This window comes from Macrosteles quadrilineatus, unplaced genomic scaffold (assembly GCF_028750875.1).
Source record: "Macrosteles quadrilineatus isolate MER2022 unplaced genomic scaffold, UCM_ALF_1.0 Scaffold_1__1_contigs__length_201487025, whole genome shotgun sequence".
In the NCBI taxonomy this organism is placed as follows: Eukaryota; Metazoa; Arthropoda; class Insecta; order Hemiptera; family Cicadellidae; genus Macrosteles; species Macrosteles quadrilineatus.
Genome location: NW_026542594.1, coordinates 56,494,511 through 56,517,508, shown reverse-complemented (window position 1 = coordinate 56,517,508; position 22,998 = coordinate 56,494,511). Strand labels below are relative to the sequence as shown.

At 34.1% G+C, this 22,998-nt stretch overlaps 1 protein-coding gene across 3 annotated transcripts in view; it reads left to right on the top strand.

Annotated features, from left to right (window-relative positions):
• LOC128983159 (protein c-ets-2-B) overlaps positions 1-22,998 on the top strand; it is a 215,696-nt gene that overhangs the window by 91,850 nt on the left and 100,848 nt on the right. The window lies entirely within an intron of this gene.

Sequence of the window (22,998 nt, the reverse complement as noted above, 5' to 3'; positions counted from 1 at the left end):
GTTCTTCAAACAAGTTTCTCCATGGGTGTTTATGAACTCACATTCAAGAAAAATGTTTATCTTTACACAGTTGTAGGTGTCCTGTACCTTTTGTAAAAGGCTTGTCACGTGGTCGAAAACAAATGTTAAGAAAAGTGCAATTGTGAATTTCTTACTGAATTTTCGTTTTAGTTCATACGTAATTAGGCGGGATTGAAATGCCTTTTCTGTGGCCACAAAATCATTCATGTCATCTTCAATCGTGGTGGGTTGTTCATTATACAGGTCCATTCCAGGTTTTTCCTCTGTAGAAAGATTAACGTCATATTCAGTCTTGGAGGGCTGTTCAGCATCTTGGTCCATTGGCTCTTCTGCTGAAGAATGAGATGTAGGATCACGTACAAAGGGGACAGATGCAATTTTAACCCTTGTTGCTGGACATACAAATTTCTTGTGGTGAATAAGTTTATCTTTGCGAGATACTACAGCTCCGCAATCTTTACAATCCACAGATCCTGAAACAAAAATTAAACGCACTCATTAAAAATTATGTATAAATATGTTAGTTTTTAGAAGCTTAAGGTGTGCAAGCATGTAAAAATATAAAATAAAAACAAATAAATCAAATGTTATATTAGATATACAATAATTTAGGTTTATAACGGTTGTTTTGTTCAAAGTATTACTAAGCATCGTACTATTGTTAGGTTTATTATTGTTTAAAACATGTTTATAAGCTATTCCTACTTCCAGTTGCAGTACTTCGTGTGACTGCGAAATTGTTATATGTTATATTTAACCAATCATTTTAATTTGTTTTTACAATAATCTACATTATGGTTATTTGAATAAATATTCACTGTAAAATGATCAACCAGAAAATAATTGCCACCTATAACACCTAAATCCAACTTCTTTTTGATTTAGTAGTAAAAACAAATATTTGCCATGTATAATATTAGTTTACGCAACGATTGCGTTTAAGATAGTGTTAACAACACAAGTAGAAAATTCAAGGTACAGTATTAGTCTTGACGAGTGTCTTAAAAACTTCTACAGGTAAAAAACTTCAATATCATTATGCGATCGTTACGTAAACTACTATTACTCTCTCACATTTCAAAAGAGTTAAAATAGGTGTATAACCCCCCCCCCCCAACCACCAAACCAAATTCTGTGTATTGTATTGCCTATAAATCAATTTTTCATTATACATTTTCCTTTGTATGACTGTTTGCTAAGTTTAATTAGAAATACAAATCTAGTATAATAATGTTTTGCTTTACCTTGTGAATGGGTCTTCATATGCCTATACAAGTTATTTCTTAATGTGAAGACTTTTTCACATTTGGTGCAAGGGAATCCTTCTTGCACGGTAGATTTTGACCATTCCTCTTGTTCTTGATTACAGGCAGACACTGATTTGTTAGGTTTTAAAGCTTTGTTGTTTGGTGTTGTGTGTCCTGTTTCTTCAACATCTAAACATAAAATTATGATTAGAATATAATAATTATTTTAATTGTATACTCTTATTTAAGTTATGACATAACCGTTAGTACACTAACCACAATGATGTTAAACATGTGCTGTTTTAAAAGTTGTACGTGCAATAACTCATGGAATGTTATAATGTTATCAATACCACAGATTCCTAAAGCAATAAAATTCAGTTGTGACAGCACAAATTTAAGTAACAAGATTTAAATGGCAATATTAAATATTTCAAATTTTGCATTGGTTCTGACGCATAAAGTCATAAAAACCAAAATTTTCACCTGTTTAAAGTTATGTAGAACAAAATCCATACAAAAACCATGATATACTATAAATATGAACTCTATTATAAATATCGCTAAATTGTGAGCTTATATATCATGCAAATTTTTAAAACTATATTTTTGTTTTGTAAAGTATTGTTTAACGTGATATAAAATATACACACCATAGTTTATCACATCTAAGTGAAAAAAACAAAAACAGGTTTGTAAGAGCTGCATTGTGAGTATTGTATAAGTTTGCATTTAAAAATAAAAAAACATATAGTTAACAAAACAAATTACAATACAAGTTCAATTAGCTCATGAGAATGCATAACAATTATATTAGATCTTCATATTAGTTTACCTGATATATCTATTGACATTTGTATATCTTGTTTTGGAGTGGGCATTTCATTGCTTGCATGGCGGAAGTCATTGCATGTTTTCGTCAAACCATCCATTTCATTGTCAAGTCGTGCACGTTCTGTAAAGAAAAATATTCGTTAGGTCAAATTCAAGCCTTATTATATTGAGCAATTAGCTTTTTTGGGTATATATAAAAACTGTAAACAGGAAATATTTACCTTTTATAACTATACAGACTGTGTTTTGTAGTCATATGTTATGTAAGTATCTATCTATCCTCTTTACTATTGTACTAAACAACGTAAAAACAACTTGTTCGTTTTTATTTAATCCGAGAACTTTTTTTATTTTGTATCAGCTAAACAATCTTTATTGGTACCAACATAGAAAAGGCAAATCATAAACTTTGTACTTGAAGCTGTCTATTTATTTAAAACACAGTATACTTTATATATCAGTAATACAAAAATTTATAAAAAATTGGTTAAAAACATAATTTTTTTAATGCATATGTAAATTGTGCACATTATTACATTTGAGGAGTTATTTCTTATGCTATAACTTCCAAAATATGTTTAGAATAAAATCCGTAACATAAACATATTGGAAATGTTCTATTCTAAATGTTTATTTTTAGTTTTAGGTGTTACCATTAGCCAAACTTTTGTAAGATATTAATAATTTTCATTAAAGTTAATGCAGGGCTAAGTTATGGTGAACCTACACACTTCTTAAGTATTGATAAAACACAAAGCTTTGTTGAGGAAGCCTAGGAGTTACATCTAGTGTAAAATAACCATGCTCTGCATAAAAAAAAATAAACAAATATGTTTAATTAAGTGAAAGATTAAGTTAAAAAATTGTTTAAAAAGTAAGCTATTAATATATTTAGAAGTTAACTAAGTTTATTTGATCAAGATAAAATGTGATTATCAGTTATGGCACTAACCTCATAATGAAATTTCATAGCTCATGCCAAAAAATGTATTTAAACACTTTTACACCGTAAATGACACATTCTTATAACTATCGTAAAACAAATATATTTTCTGTTACTTAAATTTACAGTTATAAAATATGGTTTTCATACAAAACAATAGGCACACGTTTTACTATACCAAGTTAAATTAATTTTGTAAGATAGGTCTTTACACCTAAATATTTTAATTGTAGTTTTTAATTAATATATATCTATATAGAAAAATTACAGTTTTTAAAATAAATTTAGGCCTATATGTGTAGTTTTAAAACATGTAGAGATTTCTCTAAACATAGTGCTGAAAAGAAAAATTAGATTTTTAAAACATTTAGAAAACAAAAGATATTTTTAATCATCAGGTAGAATTCATGTTTGTTCATATAAGTACTCCCATTGCTACAAACATGATCAATACTTAATTGATACTTGAAATTAATAAATAATAAAAACAGTTCCTACATCCATTTAAATATACTAGGTGATTGCAAATAAGTCCTAATATAATTATAATTATAGTTTATTCCTGATTCAGCAGCGTGCTTCAAGTATGTCTGATCTATGCCAATAATCAATAGCTCAAATGAAAGCTGGTATTTTACTGAAGGTTGTTAGACCAAAACAAATAAAATAATGTAATTAGAACTGATGAAATACATCTATAATTTAATTAGAATTTGAAAAAAAAATTGATTTTTCATCCAGTAATACAGTAGTTAATAAATGGTGATGCTTGATAGCCAATCTGTGCATGCATACCTTTAATTTCAAACCAGAAATATGAAAATATGTTGGGTAAAAGAGCTGAGCCGATACAGAAAAGAAAACCTAATATGTTTTTAGTTTAAACTAGCTGTGTACCCGTTCTACGCACGGGGATCTTATAATATTCAGTTGAAACCTTCTTATATAAAGAACAGCAGTTGGTTTGCATATTTTAAGATATGCTGGCCAAACTATTATACATAGCTTCATTTTATGTTGTTTTTTGTTGTTCCGGATCGGTATGACAATCAATAAAAGGTTAAATTACCTCTGTGTCTGCCGGTCGATCCTATAACGGTAGGCTTACTTTTATTTTTACTATCTGATCTCGTTTGCATGGCTCAATCACGTCCTGGTTGAAGTTCGTTCGCTACGCTCACTCACCTGTATGTTGGAGCTCGTTCGCTGCGCTCACTTTCCTTCAGGTTAGCTCGTTCGCTACGCTCACTTGCCTTCAGGTTAGCTCGTTCGCTACGCTCACTCGCCTCCAGGTTGCAAATTAGCTGTTGTCATAAATGTAAAAGAAATAATAGTGCTAGTGCTGCACCCTGTTGGTAATCCTTGTAACTTTAATGCTATTGAACATCACAGAACAGAACCAACTTGTTTAATTGAAACAGCTGTTAAGATTCAATAATTTCATTTCTCATAAGGTTAACATGGGCTTCCAGAAATTCCACGTCAAAAATCGACAAAAACTTGATTTTCAAGGGTTTACTGTTAAATATCTAACTGTCTCATATTCGATGAAATACGTCTAAAACCATCTCATATATGTATAGTATTTGGAAAATAAGTTTCAGGCGGGACAGTGCTATAGTTATTGAGGAGTAGTTGTAATAAAGTGCGTATTTTAGCGTTACCAAGAGAATGACAGATAGACAGACAGACAGACAGACAGACAGACAGACAGAAATTGAGATAAGGTTTGATTCGGTTTCTCTGACCTATGAAATGTAAAAATAACCAAAAAGTTCATTATTCTAAGCAATGTACAGACAAAACTCTAATTTTATTTATATAGATATATTAACTTGGATTTGTATAAAAATGAATTAACTTAAACTTATTTTACTTACTTGAATGGATTTGAAGATGACATTGAAATGCATCTTTGCGATTGAACGTTTTGTTACATTCATGACAGGAGAAAATATCAATCTCAGTTGGATCTAAATGTTTTCTCATGTGGCGTCGTAAATTTGTTTTAAATGTAAATTGTGTGCTGCAAATATCACACATAAATGCCATCTTCTTCTATCTGAAATGCAGCACAAAGAAGAGTTTAAGAAGCGATAAAATTTGCAATAATTACTGAATATTTCAGTTTCATAAGGTGAACAATAAATTTTGTTGTTCACTAAAATTATATTTTATCTGTAAAGAAGTGTGGTAATTATTTTTAAAGAAGTGTTTTTCTTTTTATTTATAATTTCTTCCCTGCAAATCGTCCTATTTTAAAACATATTATGTAAAACTAGTAAGTATTTTCGCAAACAAATTGTTTAGTAGCAAAGCCCCCCCCCCCTTTTACTATTAACTGTGTTAGTCTTTTTTACTTTTATCAAACCAATAATTGGACTCATGTTCTTTCTCACTTTAAAATTATTATAATAGTAATAAGTTTAATTTAAAGAAAAGTTTCGTAGTTTAAGTTTAGAGCATTAATGGTTTATGTAGTTCAAACACCTGTTCAAACATTTGCTGATTTTCTAAAACAGTTTCAATAGTAAAACAATCCTATTTGTAAACATACAAAAAATGAACTCCAACAAACGGTTGTCTAAAAGCGACGATTTTTTATTAAACTTCAAGCTCAAGTTTTACAGTTTTAAAAACAAGCTTTTAAAACAACACAAGAAGTTAAAAGTTTGAACAAGTTTCAAGTTTTATAAATGAGCAAAGGTTAAGACGCATGTATGAATAATTTCTGTTTTGTTGCATGCTGTATAAAGAAAAAAATGAATAAGTTCTATTTTGTTGCATGCTGTTTAAAGAAAAAAATGAATAAGTTCTATTTTGTTGCATGCTGTTTAAAGAAAAAAATGAATAAGTTCTGTTTTGTTGCATGCTGTATAAAGAAAAAAAAAACTATCTTTCCTAGCTTAATGCATGTCTGGTTTATCTAGTCGAAAACTTGTTTAACAATTCTCAGATTTTCTGAAACAGTTTAGTAGCAAACTATTTTATTATGATTAACTATGTCAATTTGCAAGAACATGAAGTTTTCTTCTGTTTTACCAGTTCATGAATAATATTGATACTAAACCTTAACAATTTAAAGCTAGATAAATAAATACACTTACCTTTTAATAACAAACACGGTGTAAACTGATAGCAAACTTTCACTAAGACACTGTAGACCAGGGGGTGTCACACACTACCAGGGAGATGAACTCAGCAGCAGTAACAAAGTGAAAGTGATCACAACCCCTAGTTACGTCTCTATTTATACCCAACCCCTAGCAGAGTGACCTCAATAACTCTAAAAATACCTCAGTTTGTTTCCTGTTATGATCTTATTGTGAAATCACTTGACATTCCTATTAAGTTGCAACAGCGTTTATATAACAAAGGATACTTCATACTTTCGTTGAAGGTAAGATTTATATTTCGCCCACCTTTACTATTGCAACGCATAACCATAACGTTTTCTTCAGATTTTAGATTTTTTTAAATAAACTATTCGACTTTGTACTACTTACCGTGAAAAGACACCATCACATTTAACAGCATCCAAACAGTTTTTGGGCAAATGCCATGTTTAATTTTCAGCTATAACAAATTTAAATTAATGTTACAAGACACTGTAGCATAAAAAACAATATGATAACAACAACAACATAATGTAACAATAAAAGGTACAATTTCTTTAAATTTAATTACTTTTGTATCCAAGATTATTTGTATCTTGTGTCAGGGCGCGAGCCCTGAGGGCTTAGGTCACACGTTGACCTGACCTGAAGTAATGTGACAAACAATCCCAGGTCTGTGTCCAACAGAGTAGAGGGGGTTTTTTAGTGAGTAGTCTGACAAGCTCAGGAGTCTCACACTACAGGCTGGCTACCTGTGTGCGTAAAAGCATTTTTACCATTTGTATAAAAAGGATGTCAAAATTTTACTATAGTTACTTTTGAATTAAGTTTACAAGATTTAAAATACCATATTTTAAATTAAGAAACATGCTGTCTTATAATGGAATACAATTTCCGTTTGAAAAAATACGTTGTGTTAAACGTTACCTGTAAAACAGATTGTAATTGCTTTACTTATAACTTGATGGTGAGAAAAGATAACGATAAGAGATTTAGTTTATTTCATATAACTTTACTATTCAGTACGATGTTAAAGATCAATTAAGAGAAATATTTGTGTCTTTATATGTATCTTTTTACTTACATTTGTTCTAACGTTGTAATAAAAATTACTTTGATGTATATAAATTGTACACTGTTTCTGATGGATATTCTTAATAAAACGCAGGTTGTTAAAATATATGTCTTTTTTTACCCAACCCACTTTATTGTACAAAACGAAATCTTTATATTTTTACAAATTTTTTGTTAACTTAAAGCATAAGTATTATATTTACAGTATTTGTTTAGAGTAAGTGTTATACAGAATACAACAATAGATACAGTTAAAAATTTACAATATATGAAGTATGATCATGTTTCAATTACCATCATATTAACAACACGTTGTACAATCTTAGTAAATGAATATTTAGTGAATACATTGCTAACATCATACATTTACAATATATAAACAGAGATGACATGTTTAAATTGCAACGATATTGAAGCAATTGATTTTCATAACTTAATTCAACCTTAGTGAATACATAGCAGAATTATATTTTTACGATACGTGGCTAAGATATCTTAATATGTTTGAGGGATTGCACTGTTTAGTTTTCATTCGTGGCAAATTCTAATTCCACACTAATTTTCAACTTAAATTTTTAAGCAATGTTTTGTTTCTAAATTTATACAAACTACAGGTAACAGTTACAGTGTGTACATGTTATCCAGTAATATATCATTTTAACTACGTTTACCAAACGTGCGATATTATGAAACGCATTGTCAGTTAAAAACATTTAAACACATACTTCTGTGGTCCTACAAGCACAAATATGTAAAACTATCTAAAGATGTAAGCTCCTATTTTTGTTGCTTTGAAACCTAGTTGAATGTATACATGCAGTATTATACAACTCCAATAAAACACAAATGCTCGGTGATAAATAACAAACTTTAATGGAATTCATCCTAATACATTTATTGAGTAGGAAAAACAAAATACAAGTTTCTTAAACTATGGTATCATCGCAATGACATTATGTTCACAAAACATCATAACAAGATATCTTAAACCTGGTAATAGTTCAAATTAATCTTAATAAGTTGACATTAGTGGTTGGTTTCTTTATTTTTGTGTCTAGCCAAATAAAACAATGAACTTCATCAAGAAATTATATAACAACTAGTGTTGTATTACACTTGAGTAGGAGTATATTTGCACAACCTGCAATAACAGAAATAGTTTCAAATACTGGCTTATAATATCACGCAGGTTGATGAAAATTTATTAGGGTAGCAAAAGTATTTTTCGATTACTTGACACATTTCATTTGTGACATAAAAAAAAACACATTTTCTATAAAATTTGTACTTAAAATAGTTGTAGATGGACATGGCAGCAACTTTCAAGCGGTATTGAATATATTTCTTCAAATGATGTTTTATTAGCTTAGAATATAGTTTTTAGCGAATATATGAGTATTTATCATTTCATCATGTTCATATACTATTTCTTTTTATTTAATTTAGTTTCTGATTAAATTATTATAACATAAAATATAATCTAAAAATATTTCACACTAATATAATCCTCACACCCTCATTAATCTACATCAACTCAATATTTGTTTGCCAATTTTTTTTTACTCTTCGAAACAGCTCTCACTTTGTATAGTGATGAGAAATTCAGTAGCCTCAGGCGTGCACTATTTATAGATCCCCTTGAGGTCCCAGCCTAACAAAGCTACATTCATCCATGCGGATCCATGCGGATCCATGGATCATAGTATCCCCAAGCAACCCCCTGCACTTCCCCCTACTTTCTTATGAAGGAACCCCTCTCTGGGCATAAGCGAGATGCATGGATAAATAACCAAGACTGGAAGATTACGAATTGTCGAATACGTCGATAGCTGTACTGTAAATAGGTATTACAACTAATACGACATTTGTACTGTAATTGTATATTTACTTGAGAGATGGAAAGACCTAGAACTGGAACAGATTCAATTTTTTCATTTAGATATTCTGAGACGTCAAAAATACGATTCGTACAAATTGTAATGCAATGTATATACAGTACACATATTTTGTCTGTGTGTGTCTTAGTATAACTCGCGTAAAAATCATCCGATTTTGATGAAATGATGCATGACTGGATAGAGCTGGATTTACTTGATTGAGTTGGCGAACCAGCAAGATCCATCGACATATAAGCAAGATCTAGCCATGGTAACAATGTGTTATGAGGTTTAATGCTTTTTAAAAATGCTCTTTTTCAAACGTAAACTTAAAACAAGAAAATCCTTAGTTTTCATTACAGCCATCGTGTAGAGCTTAAACTATTTGCTTCTTTGTAGATGAGTTATTGTTGTTGTACTAGTAAAGGTTACGGAGGAAATTCTGAAAAGTGTAGATTCCCGTGTTATTCTAAAGGGGAAAAAGAAAACCTATGTACAGTAGTTTGCTTTATCATGGATTCAGATATCATATTTAGCAAAAGTATTTAAAAGCGAAACATTGAATGATGGGCGAAGGTGAAAAGTCCACATGTAGGGACTAGATTTGAACTTGTATCACGATTGTATATTTAATTTAAAATCATTACAAAGATCGAGTTTGTTGTGTCAATTGCGGCGTAGGTATTACCTTAATAGAGTAGTCCATATTACCAATATTAAATAAAAAATAAGTCCAATAACTATGCTTTCCATGGTACTAAAATCCTATATATTATAGGTACTATTAGGTTTTTTCGTCATAAGTTCATACTGTATTAATTTAGCAAAACAATTCGCCAAATTGTTGTAAGGAAATCTGGTTATGAGACTGGTCATTTTTTTGTTAAATTTTTCTAGTTTCTATAATCAGATAGGACTACGTATGAGATTTCCTGTAAGTTTGTTAGACAAGTTTATATAACATTTCACATTTTTAGGTAACAATAATATTGTGATGATGTGAGGTTTTATAGTTGTCCGCCAGGAGCAGCACCTGCTGAGCCTTTGGTAGAGGGTAGTTACCGGCGTTGCTCATAGGTGGCATTGGCAATGGGCAGCTGCTGCATTTCTCCTTACTGTTCTCTTATCTTTCGGGACCCTAAATTCCCTCAAACCTACTAACACAACTATAATTGCCTTAGTTTACTTTATGGCGTATAAATCTTTGCGAATTAGTATGTATTATTTTTTAATGTTAATTTAAAAAAAAAACCCTCTTTAGTTTTTCAATTAGCTATATATCGTAGTATAAATCTATATCTATAAAAGAGGAACTATGTATGTATGTGTGTATATATGTATATACGTTATGGACTCCAAAACCGCTCGACAGATTGTAATGAAACTTTCAGGGATTGTAAAGCATCTTTCAAGGATGGTTCGAGTAAAGTTTGGTGCAGATCCGTCAAAAGGGCTCTGCCCCAGAGGGTTTTAAGTGGGCCACTGTCAGACTTTTTGATCTACAATGTTTACAAATAAATATAATTTAAAGCAGATGTTTACTTTCACCAACTGTTTTGTAGGTTTGAATAATCACAACATTCTGTATTAGCATTAGTCGTGATTTGAAATAGTGCCACAGTGTTTCTACAGAGTGCAGCACAGAGAACTATTTTACTTTTCAATAAGTCCAAATGTATTAAACCCCAATCGCAGCACACCTGTGCAGTCAACAACGTTTAAATTCTCCAATGTTAAATACCATTAAAACATAAAAACCTTTAGCAAACAATTTATGACAACAGCTAATCTGCAACCAAAAGGTGAGTGAGCGTAGCGAACGAACATCAACCTGGAGGCGAGTAAGCGTAGCGAACGAGCTAACCTGAAAACATGTGAGCGCAGCGAACGATTTCCAACCTGAAGGTGAGTGAGCGTAGCGAACAAACTTCAACCAGGAGGTGATTGAGCCATGCGAATACTTATGAAGTTAAGCGGGGCAAAGCCCGCGGGTACAGCTAGTTGTAAATAAATATAATGTAGCCATTGTGATTCACCTAATTGTTTCTATTGAGAACCAACCAATAAAATCATTGCAAATAGAAAAAACATTTGAATTCTTTCGGAAATGTTTCTAGTACAGTACATGGTTTATACGAGGAAGAAAAGGGGGCCCGAGTATAGATCCTTTTCAGGAATGTGTTTTGCTGATTTTGTTGTTATTATTGTGTTACGTTCACTTGCTGGTCAGTTATGGCCAAGATAGTTTTTTATTAGTGCCATTGCTTCTCCTTCAATATGAACTTTTTTGAGTTTTTGTAGAAGTATATCCCAGTCCAATGAGTCGAACGCCTTTTAAAGGTCCAAGAAAAGTCCGGATGCATTTTTCCTGTCTTCCCAGGTGGTTGCTTTGTCTCCGTAAAGTTTTCTAATTGCAGTGTTCGTTCCTCGTTTGGCAGCCATGTTTATTATTTATTTACTTATTCTCAACGGCAAACACCATTTTACAAACAATACATTAATACAATTCAATACATTAGCAAGCAAACAATAGCAAAAGTAGTTCTAAGGTAGCATATTGGAGAAAAACAAACAGTGATCAAATCAAAATTAGAACTGAGCAAAACTCGGGAACTTGAGCAATAGAATTTTGGCAGTTTGTAAGTAGATGTAGTTTCATGCAGGCTTTAAAACTTGTTAAATGATCATTTTCTTCAAAAATATCAATAATTAATAATTTAAGTAAATAATTTAACCAAACCTAACTTAGCCTAACCTATGAAAGAAATAATTAGGAGGAGAGCGAAAGAGAGGATTTGGGGGAGGGAGAGTACAGCCCCCCGTCTCTTGCGGAACAAGAGAGATGTCCGCGGAATAAAAGCGATGTTTCGGCTGGTTCGAAAATCTACCTGCTGACCCCCGGAACAAAAGTGATGTGAAGAAATTAGCCTTCAACCGCGGAACAAAAGCAACACACGCTGGCAGATCTCTTTTTGAATTTTGGGTAAATTGTGGAGATTTTTAAGTTTTTAGGTATTTTATTTTCTGTGAGTGAGGTGTTGATAACATGAAGTAGATGTTTTATTACTTCTTCTCTGCTTAGCTGTCTTCCCCGTAATTTCATCGTAGTCCGCTGCATTGTTGGACTTGATATAGATAAACAGTCTTTAGGTTTATCTTCTGAAATGCACTGGAATTTCGAAAGAGATGGTGTACTAGTTGTGTTTTCGATTTGATAAATAACAACTGTAATGCAGTTGGTTTTGTTATGATTTAGTTCTCCTATTGGGGTTATGAAGAAATCATTTAAAATATTTGTCATTTAAAGTGGGTTGGTGATTTTGTTGTAGTCACGTAGTAGGGTTATGATGGCTTGGTTATGAAATGTCTTTCCCCACTCTGCGTTTATGGTTCTCCATATCTCCTTGGATTTGTTATATGATTTTTAAATTTTGGTTATAGTGTGTTTTGAGTGTTGTGACTATTATTTTTTATCTTGAATACAGCCACTCTGTTCATATCATATATGTTTGCGCAGATTGCAGTTCTTTTCTTTTTGAAATAGTAACTTCGTTCCAGATATGGCGTTTGTTCTGAGTTGTATTTTCCTAACGGTCTTGGGGATAGCTTGGTCAACGTTCATTTGTATGGTTTTTAGGAATTCGTTGTACTTATTATCGATTTGATTTTGGGTATAAACGGTTTTCCAATCAATTTGTTTTAGCAGGTTCTTGAATTTATGTGGCTTATGTTCGGTGTATTTTCTACTAGTTTTGTACAGGAGGCCTTGAATTGATATATTATCTAATATATTGCATATAATTGTATTGTGGTGTGATATTGGGTTTTTGTGAGCAGAAACTTGTATTCTTTTTTGTTTTAAATTTGTATAGCAGCCGTCTATGCAGCTGGATATGTTGTAGCTGTGGTCCTTGTTTGTGGTATGTCGTAGATATAACATCCATGTTCACCGAGGAAGTTAGAAAGATAATTCATTTCTGGATTTTGAGTTTTAGTTATGTCGAGATTTGTATCCCCTATAATTAGTATGTTTTTTTTTTCTTTTTCCCTTTGGGGAGTAAACTGATTTCCCATTTATCCAATACAAGAGATAAGTTTACTGAGAAGTCCTTCCGATATGGATGCACATTGACATAGATCGTATCATTATGTTTGGCACTCTATGTATGTATTTTAATTTTATCCTTCTAATGTAAAGCCTAAATACCCCCGCCACAGCAAACCTGCCGAATAAGCGAATTTCCATTTGTATGAATTGATTTTCAATTAAATATATTTAAATGACATTAGGTTTAATGAGTACATTAGGTTACATTAGGTTTGCTGCTACAAGGAAACTAATAAAGCGTATTTTTTAGTAAAATATTAATAGCTTAGTATAAAATAAATAAATTTGGGAATTTTAAATGTAAAACTTTTAGAATTTTCTCCGTTACCACCTTACAAAAACACTTTGATATACTAAATTGTTTTTTTTTTTCTCTCTCTTAAAAGGTCAAGAGTGAGATTGGAAAATTTTGTGTTTTCAGAAGCCCCTATAAAACCCCGTTCACTTGGTCCGACCATGCTAGTTTGCGAACTCATTCAAGTTTATCCTGCCTTACCTTTAAACCAAATTTACTCAAAATCTGACTATAATTACTCAAGTTATCGCGTTCATGGAGACGTATATATATATATATATATATATATATATATATACATATATATATAGCCTACACTGTATATATAAATACATATACTGTATAAAATTTGAACGAATGGTGTTTTGGCATCTGAGGACATCAAAACGAAAAAAGTAAATCGGTCTCGGGCCTAGGTCTTACCGTGCCACCTACGGTAATAGCTACTTCCCTATAGGGAAATTCGCTAAAAAGAGCGAGGCAGCTTATACGATTGTTATAACTGTATTAGTGACAGCGCCTGCAATACTCGTGAGACTATACGATACTTTCATAGGAATAGCGCGCTGCATCTTAGTAACCGCAGGCGCTCACTTTAGTCTTGTACACGGCTCGACGGCATGCCTAGCCCTCATCGCCTACCTATTACTGTATGGATCCAACAAACTTTGAAGCGTTTAAACGTTTATTTTATTACATTTGTAATAGTGAGGCTAACAAATAGAATAGACTCTTGATTAAACGTTACAAAAAATGACAATATGAATTTGTATATTTTACATTCATTTACGTTGTTTATAATTACGTATGTAAGTAAGTGTCATAGCCTAACTAAAATACATAATTACGAGTGTGTCTGATGGTTAGTTATTACAATATTTGTTACTGGTAATATGTTAAAAATTAATCGTGTATTCTAGCAGAAACATATTTACATGTTGCTGCTTTCTCTTGATACGTTGGTCTGAAGTCTCCACATTCTAAATTAAAATGTATGTAACTGTATATGGGTTGGTCTGTAGAATGATGAAATTGGGTTCAGATAGTTTTGGTTTTGATCAAATGTTACTGTTTTTAATAGTCCTATTTAATTTAGTATTTTTACGGCAGTGATATATGCCTTTTGATCTGCAGTATGTTTGAGTCAGCTGAATACACGTGCCAGACCTGACACTCGGCCAGTCAATGGTCCTACAGTAACGTGTGAGTCATCACTCGCCACTCGCCAGTCGCCACTTGTGGCTCATGCTAACTCCTCCATTAGTCCATTATGTCAAACTGTACAGTGTACATCCCTCACTATCACAATAAATATTGAGTTGCAAGTTGCACGTTCATAACTTTTACAGTATATTGTGAATAAAATGCAACACAGTTTGTTGTACTGTAACAACCTTATCAAGTGCCATATAACTGTTCCTTTCTGCCTATACATTGCAACTCAAAGCTCCTCAACCATTCGAAAGACTTAACTTATATTTTAAAGGACAGCTTCCAACCACAAGTACAAACCGTTATCTTTTAACGATCGTGGATGAATATGCCCTACTCTCGATATCCGGTCGCATTCCCTACTCAAGACTCAACTACCCGTACTGTTATTCTGAGACTCGAGGAACTGTTTGGGGTACCGGAATATGTTTATTCTGACAGAGTTTCGTCTCTAGATCTCAAGTCATTTTTATGCTCAGTAGGAGTTGCCACAAGCCGTATGGCAGCTTAGCCTATAATTCTCAGGGCAATGGACAAGCATGGAGGTATAGTGTTATATAATATGGAAGAAATCTAGCTTGCACTTAAATAAAAGTAAAATCTAGAGATTTCTGATTGGGAAACGAACACGGCATGAAAGACTATTTCTATTTTCTATAATAAGTAATGGTAAACAGCTCCATCTTGGCTCATGAATCCAAGTCCAGTGCTGATGAAACGGCCTTTCAGGAGCTCGAAATACGAACCTCTTGTTGAAGAAGTACTACTCCTCGAGGGGAATCCTGATTATTCTCACATAAGATATGGAGATGGCCATGGAACTGCAGTGAGTTTCAGGCAATTGGCACCTGTAGGAGAGTTGTCTCAACATGAAGAAGGCCCAAACTCCAATCTACAACCGAATTAAAGTAATTCTGAGGTTGAGGTCGAACCTGAGGCTGCCTTCAAAGGTATTTCTGATTCAGGACCAGGTTGCTTTAAGGAGAAGTTCCAGGAATAACGCCTGTTTATGTTTACTAGGCGACTATGTCAGCTAGGAGGGGGGAAAATGTCATATGATTGTTCCTCATACATTGCCTGTCGCCGGTACGATCCTGAGAAAAGTCAGTAGCTTTTTGATATTTCGAAACTGGACCCAGCTGTTCCTGATCATTGGGCTTTAAATAAATGATCCTGACTAAGGCCGGGGCCACACTCATCTTATCTCGCTGAATTTTTTCCACGGGCGTTATCCGTGGGTTTGAGAGATACATTACGGTATATGGGGCAGGCCACACTAGAGTAAAAACGTCCGTGAACGCGTTTGTCAGTCTCGCTGGTTTTACCCCCACGTGTATTCTCTACTAACACCCCACGGGCGTTGCACGTAAAACTAGTCGCGGGGCATTGCGGCTTATGGGAGTGAACACACTCATCTTATCTCGCTGAATTTTTTCCACGGACGTTTCTATACTGTACAGTGAGCGTGGAGGGGAGGGGGCGGGACACGGACGATTTTTATTGCCAGTGTGGCATGCTCTATCAGTCTCACTCTCACTGGTTTGCCCGAAAAACCTATCTCGTTTTGACGAGTGTGGCCACGGTAAAACTGTTTCACGTGCGTCGCACGTGAAAACGGAAAAAAACAGTCTCGCTGGTTAAAAATTACAAGTGTGGCCCCGGCCTAATGAAACCGCTGATTTTAGGCAGTAACAAAGCTACACAGGTCCTGTCAGCACACACCATTCTACACTCATCCTCAATGATTGATAATTGATATACATTGCAACAGCTGTAGGCCTACATAATATGTTTGGACGTTGTTTTTTGTTTACTTCACTGTCGCTGTTAGTTGTTTTATATTGCATGTATTGTTTTATTGATTCTTTTTAAGGTCATAGAAAAAAAAACATACTCCCTTGTGTTGCTAAGTCTATGATAAGGTATAACTACTAATGGTTTTACACCAAGTTAAGCGTCGTATGGTGGTGCAGCCTGGTGCTAAGGTTCTGAACTATGTCGGTAACGCAGTCCATCGGTACGAGAGGAGCACGCTAGGTAGCGTTGGCTCAGCGACGCTGCGCGCGTCTCCGTTGTATGTGCCTTGTCTTGTCTCCATCTACATTTTCATTTTCTTCACGTCCGCGGCTTCCGGCTGAATAAACACGAGTCAATAAAGAATATTAATCAGCCATTCCGTTATCGCACGGGCACGAGGCAGATGGACGTAAGGCTTTGAGCTTCAATCCTCGCCATTCATACAACATACAACCCTCAACGACGGCATAGGGCTTACATCCATATTTAGGAAGGTCCAATACAATAATTATAATTTTAAGTTTTAACTAAATGTTAAAAGCGGCTAACGAACAGTAACTGTTTCAATATTTGGTGTTTTAGCGAATTTCCGAAGTAGCTACAGTATTACCGCAGGGCACTGTAAGACCTAGGCCCGGGACCAATTTACTTTTTCATTTTGATGTCCCCAGAGGCCAAAAACACCTTTCTCTCAAATTATATATATATATATTATTCTTGAGTATTTCTTAATAGTGTTATGATAAATGAGACATGAAACATTGCAAATTTTCGTTTAATACAAACGTTTACAAGCAAAGAGAAATTAATGAAATATGTAAAAATGAACAAAACAAACAAATATATATTATATATATATATATATCCGTGAACGTGATAACTTGAGTATTTCTCTTCGATTTTGATGAAATTTTGTTTAAAGGTGTAAGGTGGGATAAACTTGAATGGGTTCGCGAACCAGCATGATCGGACAATAGGAACGGGGTTTTACGGGGGGTTTTATGGGGTGAAAATTGTTTTTCTCATTTTTGACCCTCAAAACACAAAATTTCCCTAATGTTATTTAAACAGATTTAATTGAAAATCAATTCAAACAAATGGAAATTCGCTTAGTTGGCAGGTTTGCTACCGCTGGGGTATTTTAGCTTACAACATTTAAATTTAATAATTGCTATTTGATTTATTGTAAAATCATTTATGCTATTGGAGGTTAGTAAAAAAATGGGTTGCATATATTATTATTTGGAACGAAATTTGTTTAAGATAGATACCTCACAGGCCTGTCTTGGGTACTTTGTTATAATTTTCATAGAATCAGTTAAGCGTAATTTATAATTTTTAATGAGAATATGAGTACGGTATGAGTGTTCTAGTGTTCTCCCGGCGCTGAGAAGGACCTGTCAAAGCAAAGTGGAGCAAAATAGCCTTTTGTTTTTGGTTAAAGTCAAGTTTTCAATTCAGAAAGACAATACTGTACGTACTGCTTTAAGAGTAGGACACAACATTTAGAATTAGCAATTATACTGACGTACGGTAGCCACGCAATTAGTCCGTCGCATGCACAAATGCAGCTGATGACCCACTAAGCAACTTATTGCCTGAGTTTAAAGTTGAAATATTTTATATTCGAGGTTGATTATCATTGTTATACACTACAGTGTACAGTACAGTAATAGACAGACAACAGGTGTCCGCCCGCTGCAATGCTTCGCTGATTTTTTCTCACCCCCACCACCCTCCATCACTCCCCCGCACATAGTTCCCACACTTAATCTATTTGTTCTGACCAATAACCCACTGTTTATTCTGTTCTTCTCGTTCTACCCGCTTTGTCAAGGATCCGCTCCAATAACAGACAAAGCCGGTTGTTATTTCGAAATTAATTATCTGACTTTTCCACCTGGTCCGTATGGGCGTGAACTTGAGTTATAAGCTCAAGTCACTGGAAGTCTGTTATTTTAAGCTGCACATTTGCAATACGCCGTTTCAATTAAAATAACACTCTTATGTTTCCACGTAGCTGTAAAACAACGTTGCAAACATGGCTGTTTTTGTTAAATTATCAATGGTTTACTTTGCAACTATTTAGTAATCATTTGAATGGACCCGCAATGTGATTGCTAAGCCTTACCAGTCCAACGATCACACGAGACCAGTAATAAATGGAGCACGGTCTTATAAAATGTGATCGCTGTACCAGTCTAAGGAAAGGTTACATACATTTATATGAAGATTTGCCAGTGTAAGGTTACATACATTTATAGTATGTACCCTATATAGATTTGCCAGTGTAAGGGTACATACATTTCATGAACCTGATATCAAGACAACGCATACAATCTAACCTCCAACAACGAACATAATTGCGTGTTTCCATGTGTTATCGTTGAAGTACCTTAACTTTATGTAAGGGATAAAGTTGTACTATCCCTTACCAGTGTTGGGAATATAAAGTACTAATTTTCCCATTGTGGGAAGCTTCAGATGCGATTCCGGTGCTCAAAAAGATACATTACAAATTATTCAAGTAACAACCAACATTTAGAAAATTTACGTGAGTGACCAAATTATTGAAATCAGTTAGCTTTTTAATGACGAGTACAGTAAATGAGGTTAACAAATTATAGTATTGCGATGACTGCAGTAATTAGATAATCCATCAACATTAACCGAGAGATTTCTTATTGTTTCATTTATGTCATTGATTCGTTGAAACGCTAGTAGATCCTTAGCTCTGGGTATCTAATGTCAATAGTGTAGATAGTGTTTAGATGCAAGTTATAACTACCGCGACGCAGTCTGTGTATTGTAGACTATAGACTACAGACGTCTCTTTGTCAGTCGTATTGTCTCAGTCTCAGCCTTGCAGCTATTGTGCAATATTGGCTCATTTGTTCCTTCCTGTCATTGCGATCGGCAGATTAAACAATCCAACTCTCAGGCAAGTCGAACGTACTTCCCCGCTGCAACCTTATATCTCTGATAGACAACTTTAATAGTACAGTACCAAGATATATATGTAAGGTTATAAGAGTCCGTACTACTGTGACCTCTAACTGTTCACTAGTATCCACCCCAGTCACTGATATCAATGTAGGATTTGGTTCAATCGACTCATCAAAAGAGTGTTGTGTAAGATACAGGTATCGTCTAATGCATCTTACTAGTTGATCACGAATACTTGAATCATATTCGTGCTTGTTGATCATGAAAGCGGAACCCTTGACAAACTACAGTATTGCAACTCGGTTCCCATTTATTGGTATGATACAAATACTAAAAGCAAAGTGAGAATTCATATTTAGTCAAGGCAAAATCTATGAGTGGAACATAAGCTATGTTCTCTTCTCTCTGGGTAAAAATGCCTTACATCTACTTATTTATTTATTTACGGTATAATCTTTTACAATAATTTAAATATGCAATTCATTTGCTCAAGATATTAAATATAAATAAACAATAAGCAATACAATAGTAAACAACAGTAATAACAAGATAATAAATATGACAACAGTTGGTAATACATGTTTTTTTCCTTTTAGTTGAAAAATACAAATCTATATGGAGTGATAACAACACAGCAATCTGGAACAACAACAATAATAACAACAAGTGTACATAGAGATAACCCTTGAGAAAAAATTGTGAAATATTCAACGCAAGGAAATCAAGGAATAATTCCAGACCATGGATATGGATGAATTAAAGCAAATCCTAGTAAATGCTTATAATAACGGCGAAACTTGAACTACATTTGATATCTGCGGTAACTATGTTGTAGATTGTAAGCCAGCCATATCCGCTAGAATGATAATGGCATAGTTAAAAAAAAGTCCATGACGTATGTTTTTATTAGGTGACTTTTTATTATATGTATTTAATTTCGCATTCTAGTGTGTATTCATTAAAAACGCGTGTCAGGATAAAAAAATAAATAAATAATTCTCAAATTCAGTTAATACTAAGAACAAGAGTAACTACTTAAAGTGCGTGGCGTTATCAATAACGCTGAAAGTAGTATCTTATGATCTACACGATTTTGTGATAGTTTAACATAGATGGAGTGTTAAAGTGTGTTAACACAGTGTTGTTCATGACATTGTCTGTGAGTTGCACGGTCGTGTGTAGACACTACTGTAGGGGTGATGTACGGTGTGCGCCGCTCAGCCTGAGAGCACAATTAGACGTAACTCGATTGTTTGTACGTCATTTTTGATTGTTTGTGAAAGCTTTTAAGCCCGCGGCGGTGTCTTAGTTCCAGTAACCAGATTTCCATGATCTACTTACGTCGAACAATGTTATTCCCTCTCGACATAAGAATGCTGCCAATCTGTGTCCCTTGCTACTTGACCCTTCAAACTTTGTTATTCACGTCTTCTCGTCGACAAACGAATGCTATTCATCATTTTTTTTATACGTTATTTAATTTTTACTTTGCTGCAATAAAAGTAGGCATGTTTATTATTGACAAATAATGTTTCAATACTATTTTAAGTCTAGGACATAAAACGTTCGCCAACGTTACGAGCGAATTGGGTTTAATCAAATGTTATATTAATAGATTATACCTTACAGTTTTAATATCGAGTAAATTCAATCAAGTAAACAACACCAATGTTTACAACACAATCGATATAAATTTACCTTATCTAAGTATCTTGGATATCGATGGTGCAAAATATCACTAAGCAAAATGATATAGAGCAAGATGATCCTTAATTTGATAGCCTACTTGAAAACTTAGACTTATTATAATTTTAACAAAGCTTTATGGATACATTTTGTACTAATCCCGTATAGGCGTACAGACAAATTTTAGTAGTGAAAGCGGTTATTTCAAACAATAGATTGTAAAGGTAACTAATAATAATACCTTTAACGTAAAATGGTTATACTTTTGTTTGATGGCATGATCTTATCAAATCAACGTTACTTTTATATTGTTCAGAAGTAAGTATGTGTCTTTTTAACCCCTAGACACCTGACAGACTTTTCAGCTACCGTACCCTATTTTGTGTAGCAAATCTAAATACTATGTTACTCTGTGGATTTATTTAACGCGACTCATGTATTTGTCCCCCTGCTGTATTTTCCGCTACCACGGTTCTCTTTAACTTTGAAGACTTATCTTTCTTTAACCCTCCTTGCAAAATGTTCTATTGTATAAGTATCCGTCGTGTAATGTCGCTCTTTTTGGGTTGTTCTTTTTTATCGTAGTCTGACACCGTATGTTTTTATTTTGCACTACTGCAACGTTTTTCGTATTGAATGTTTGTGCGAGTACATAGATATCCACAGCCAGGTCTCGGTACACACCACACACCACACAGTAGCCACCAGTCAGAGCCTGTATGAATGAAACCAGTTCCATTGACGGGACCAGTCACGCTTCTCGCTGGCGCTGGACCAATTTCCCATTCATGTTCTCACTGCCTGCGGCGACTCGCGGCTACTCCGCTTTCCCGTCCACTCCCTCTGTTGCTCTCATAATCACCTAACCTAACTCTGAGCCTAGGGTTCCCAGAGACAATTATGACTCGCAGAACCTACCTTGGAGAGGGCCCTGATCACCTCAACTTTTAAAAATTACAATTACTTTTATGCGTCTTAGGGGTTTTTAAAAACGTTTTTAGACTTTTCAAATCATAGCTTATATTGTAAGTTTTAGACATTTTAAGCTAGAAATTTCGATTTGCTAGCCAATTCTTAACTATCACTAAAACATTTTTAATTTCCATTCTGGCATGCTTATGTTAACAATGCTATTGAAAATTTTGCAACTTAGGCTTTTACTCCAAAACCTTTGTCTGGATACTAGATTCCCCCTCACTTAATATCGAATTACTGGATTAGAAATATGTTTTGCAAGACTAGGAGTCTTTAAACAACACATTTTGAAGTTTAGTGGTACAATCTATGGACTTCAAACTCTGGTGATGTTTTTACTACAGCGTGCTGAGCTTAATATGTATGAGGGGTGACAGTACGAGAGAAATATGACTGTACGTTGCGTAAAGCCAATTAAGAATGTACTCCCGAGTTTTCCACTGTCTAGACCTCGGCTTAGCTATGTTTCAATACGAATATCAGTAAGTTTTCATCACGCAGCATGGGGATGTAGTATTCAGTGCCCGGCAGCCCTCAGGTAATGAGGCTGTTGATATCACTCCAGAGTTTCCCACTGTCTAGACCTCGGCTTTGCTATGTTTCAATACGATCATCAGTAAGTTTTCACCACGCAGCATGGGGATGTAGTATTCAGTGCCCGGCAGCCCTCAGGTAATGAGGCTGTTGATATCACTACAGAGTTTCCCACTGTCTAGACCTCGGCTTTGCTATGTTTCAATACGATCATCAGTAAGTTTTCACCACGCAGCATGGGGATGTAGTAGTCAGTGCCCGGCAGCCCTCAGGTAATGAGGCTGTTGATATCACTCCAGAGTTTCCCACTGTCTAGACCTCGGCTTTGCTATG